Source organism: Arvicanthis niloticus, chromosome 3, assembly GCF_011762505.2.
Source record: "Arvicanthis niloticus isolate mArvNil1 chromosome 3, mArvNil1.pat.X, whole genome shotgun sequence".
NCBI classification, from domain to species: Eukaryota; Metazoa; Chordata; class Mammalia; order Rodentia; family Muridae; genus Arvicanthis; species Arvicanthis niloticus.
The window spans coordinates 111,346,049-111,350,938 of NC_047660.1; the positions used below are offsets into that span (position 1 = coordinate 111,346,049).

At 44.4% G+C, this 4,890-nt stretch overlaps 2 non-coding genes across 2 annotated transcripts; both read right to left on the reverse strand.

The window, feature by feature from the left end:
• Positions 1–917: 917 nt before the first annotated feature.
• On the reverse strand, positions 918–1,108 carry LOC117706469 (U2 spliceosomal RNA). Its single transcript, XR_004606556.1, has one exon. It is a non-coding gene; the product is annotated as a U2 spliceosomal RNA (small nuclear RNA).
• A 3,141-nt stretch (positions 1,109–4,249) lies between these two features.
• LOC117706470 (U2 spliceosomal RNA) lies at positions 4,250–4,440 on the reverse strand. The gene has a single exon (XR_004606557.1). It is a non-coding gene; the product is annotated as a U2 spliceosomal RNA (small nuclear RNA).
• Between the last annotated feature and the right edge of the window lie 450 nt (positions 4,441–4,890).

Here is a 4,890-nt window from a genome sequence, read left to right on the forward strand (position 1 = left end):
ACTGCTAGTGGGGTGCAAATGTGTATAGCCACTTCGGAAGATAATATGGTGGTTTCTCAAAAAAAAAAAAAAAAAAAAAAAAAAAAAAAAAAAAAAAAAAAAAGGAATCTATCTCAAGACCCAGCTATACCAACCCTGGGCATATACCCAAAGGATGCTCCACTCTACCACAAGGACACTTGTTCAAACATGTACTTGTGGGACTCTTTTTCCAATAAGATTGCCTCATCCAGCCTTGATGTGATAATATGCTCCTGGTCTTATCGTAGCTTATTATGCTGTGTTTGGTTGCTTTCCTTAGGAGGCTTGCTCTTTTCTGAGTGGAGGTGGAAGCGGGTGGATCACAGAAGGAGAGAGGGTTGGGGACACTCGGGGGAAAGGAATCTGCGGTCCAGATAAAATATAGGAGAGAATTAAAAAAATATTTTCCTTGATGTGTACGAGTGTGTTGCTTGCATATATGTCTGTGCACTACCTGCCTGGTGCCCATGGGTGTCAGAAGGTATTGGCTCCCTAGGACTGCTGACCAGACAGTGCCCTTACCCTCCGAACTATTTCTCACCTTATTTTAAAATTATGCAAACCCAAGTGGGGAAGGGGTGTGTGTGCAGGACAAAGTGGGGTGTCAGGTGTAGCTAATTTGTTGTCACTTCTCTTTTTGGTACCAAGGCAGCACACCCTTGGAACTTGTCTACCGATGCCCTTCAGGCCGATCAATAAAGTTTATTCAAAAAAAATGCTAACTAGAACTCTATAACACTATTTTCACCAGGGGAAATGCAAAGGTGACACGCAGGAACTTGGTTGGAAATCAGAGGAACACAAACGAAAATACAAAACAACCTTTATAAGTTTAAAGTGCTGTGTAATCAGTAAGCATGGAAGAAAATCTATCATTTAACCAGCATTGTTCCCCAGAGGGGTGCACCGTTCCTGGAAGTACTGCAATACCAGGTCGATGCGTGGAGTGGACGGAGCAAGCTCCTATTCCAACTCCTAATTCCAAAAATCCATTTAATATATTGTCCTCGGATAGAGGACGTATCAGATATTAAACTGATAAGAACAGATACTACACTTGATCTTAGCCAAAAGGCCGAGAAGCGATAACAGATACTCAACGCGCGGCCCGGAACTGCGCCCGCCAGACACACTAACATCGTGGTGACCGCTCGCGACCCTCACTTCCTGCCTTCCCCGCGCCTCCTTCCTACGCCCGTCCGCGTCTGCGTCCTCCACACCTCACTCCCTCTCCAAGACCCACAGCTTCAGCAACAATTTCCACGACCCCGACTCTCCCGGCGTCCCGAGCGCGCACGCTGAGTCTGATTTGCATGTGCCGCCCGCTCGCGAGGGGCGTGGCGACGCATACCCAGCCTTGCCCCTTGCACCTCGCCACGCCCCTCGTGAGGAGGCGGCACATGCAAATCATCTCCTCCCGGGGCAGCCTCCGCGCTTCACAGGCTGATTCACAGACAATTCCGGTTTGGAATCCACCAGAAATGGAGGGACCTGAAGGGGGCGGGTCCATGGCCAGATGCACCTTAATATTAAATTTTTTAAATAAATTGTGTGATGTCTGAACTTTTCTACAGTTTTCAGGCTAAAAAAGGCCAATGGTGCCTGACGGTGGTGACGCACGCCTTTAATCCCAGCACTTGGAAGGAAGAGGCAGGCGGATTTCTGAGTTCGAGGACAGCCTGGTCTACAGAGTGAGTGCCAGGACAGCCAGGGCTACACAGAGAAACCCTGTCTCGAAAAAACAAAAACAAAACAAACCAAACAAACAAACAAACAAAAAAGGCCAATGGTTAACATGATCAAATGCAATAAATAATAATGCAGGGACCAATATTTGTCACGTGGTAGTGAAGAGTGGACAGACTATTCTTACTAGCAGAGCCCTTACAGGTTGAGAGATCTTTGGCGCCCAGAACCTTAGATCATTTTCAATTAAAGGGCAGTAGGTGACAGAATGGAGAATCACAGAGGATTCAAACAAAATCCTGAGGGGAATTTACCCAAAATTTATACTGTAGGCTCTAGGGAATAAAAACTGGGTACAGTGCGGTACACTTTACAATCCTAGCAATTGAGACCTGCAGGATAAAAAAACCAGATCAGGCAAAGCCTAAACTATAGAGACCCAGCCAATTTGCCAAATACAAAGAGCAAAATACTAAAAGAGCACAGTTCTAAAGTGTTTGTGTGTAAGGATCAGATTTGTAGAATCTGGGCTTAGAATCGCACCCCAAGACTTTGGGACCCCTTATGCCAAACACAAACACCACCTTGATACATCCTGTTAAAGAGGGTTTTTTGTGTTTTCTTATATTTGTGACATTGTTATCACCTTGTAACCATCACCTACTGTAAGCCAGCCCCAATTAGATGCCTTTTCTTACACGAGTTGCCTTGGTCATGGTGCAGCAACAGAATATTGACTAAGATTGTACATTATTAAATAGGTCATGCTTAATTTTTGTCAGATACCTCAATGAGATCTTCGAGGGATGGAATACTTATTATTGTTAGGACTAACCTTGCAGAGGTGGAAAAAGATTTGAGGCCAGATATGTGATCATTATTCTTATCAGTACTGGAAAGGTTAATGACTGGGAAGCTGTGTCAGAGTTCATTAAGAAAATACAATAAAGTGGGAATACTGGGTAGGTACACCTGTATAGTTAACAATGGGTTTATAAAGATGTTGCAGTAGTTTCAAACATGGAAAAGACAGTCCCAAAGTAAGGACAAAGGGCACAATGCACTAAACAAAGCATGGGTTTCTCAAGGTGTATACAGACATTTGAGGTTCATACATGTGTAGAGGACGAAGAAGTACTTGTGTGCACAGATAAACACTGGAAAAGCCAGGAAACTTTAAACACAGAGAAGATTTCATCTGTGCTTCTGGGATGCTAGAAAAGGAAATATTTACAACCTGATTCTTTGCTATCTGCTGTTACAGGTTCTGCCTGCATTCCCCAGGATTTGTTTCACTTATCCTAGACAATTCCTCCTAAATCTTGAACATTGCTTTATTCTATAAAACCTATCCTTAGCAGTGATGTCATCTGAGCTTTACAACACTATAGGTGTTATCCTAGGGCCAGGCCAATCCTGACTCCCAGAGACACGGCGCTTACCCTAATCAATCTCCCTAGACCCTAAGCTTGGGCTCTGAGTAAACAGTACTCATCTTTAAGAAAGAAGCCAGATGTACTTTGAAAAGAGTTTCAATGTAAACATCTGTTAAACGTTTTGTATACTAGAGACTGAGTTAACTGTTTTCAGAAAACCTTTTTTCTTTTTTTCCTCCAAATTGTGCTGTGTTTAAATATAGCTAAATTAAACCAGCTGGTGTCGGACTCTGGAAGTTTGAACCAGAGATAGCAACTAAATTGAATTGAACCAAGTCTTCCCTTACCCAGACCATTTCCCTGCAGGCTGTAACAGACTGTTTTACACACACACACACACACACACACACACACACGAGAGAGAGAGAGAGAGAGAGAGAGAGAGAGAGAGAGAGAGAGAGAGAGAGAGAGAGAGAGAGAGAGAGAGAGAGAGAGAGAGAGAGAGAGAGAGAGAGAGAGAGAGAGAGAATTTTAAGGACGCTGGCTTCCTCCCTCAATTCTCATTAATCTCAGATACATGAACAATATTAAAGACCTTTTAAAAAATGAAGTGGCCCTTTAACAATCACAGACCTCTAATGCTTAATTTTACTTGCATAAATATCCCACACCAGAGAAAAAGAATTGGCAAAAAGGCAACACAAGTATAGGTTAGGCAAGCATTAACTACTGACAGTGCAAAACAAATGTTATCTTGTTAGATTGTATTCTGTGGCAATTTAGCCAAAACCGACTTCTATCAACTACCGTACATCATAAGCTACTAAATTTTGCTACACAATTTTTTGAAGCTCACAGCTAAAGCATATACCACATCATCTAAACCCGCTTCCTTTTTTTTTGTTGCTTTTTTTTTTTTAAATAAACTAGAAAACATAAAAACGGCCTTAAACTTTCAAACCACCAAACCATAGTTAATGACAAGTGGTTCAAAATACTACCACCCCCCAGAAAAAATAAGCTTTGTTTTAAGACGGGCAAAAAATACTAATACGACAAACACTTAAGACTTCAATGAAAATGAACAAACAACTTCCAACCAACAAACTTAGTTTGTGAGCTTTCAGAAACGTTTTACCTTTTATTTAACAAGCATCGTTCCCCCAGAGGGGTGCACCGTTCCTGGAAGTACTGCAATACCAGGTCGATGCGTGGAGTGGACGGAGCAAGCTCCTATTCCAACTCCTAATTCCAAAAATCCATTTAATATATTGTCCTCGGATAGAGGACGTATCAGATATTAAACTGATAAGAACAGATACTACACTTGATCTTAGCCAAAAGGCCGAGAAGCGATAACAGACACTCAACGCGCGGCCGGGACCTGCGCCCGCCAGACACACTAACATCGTGGTGACCGCTCGCGACCCTCACTTCCTGCCGTCCCCGCGCCTCCTTCCTACGCCCGTCCGCGTCTGCGTCCTCCACATCTCACTCCCTCTCCAGGACCCACAGCTTCAGCAACAATTTCCACGACCCCGACTCTCCCGGCGTCCCGAGCGCGCACGCTGAGTCTGATCTGCATGTCCCGCCCTCGCAAGAGGCGTGGCGCCCTCGCATTGATCCGCCTCCTCCCGCAGCCTCCTCCCGGCAGCCTCTGCGCGGCGCAATTACTGTTTCACTCGCTTCAAAGGAAAGCGAGATGGGAGTAGGTTGCGTGAGGAGTCGGGGGTTCGTTCCTAGTCAGGCGGTCGGTTCTGCGTCGGTGGCGCTTCCCCGAGTCCTGAAGCTGTATGTGACTTGACAC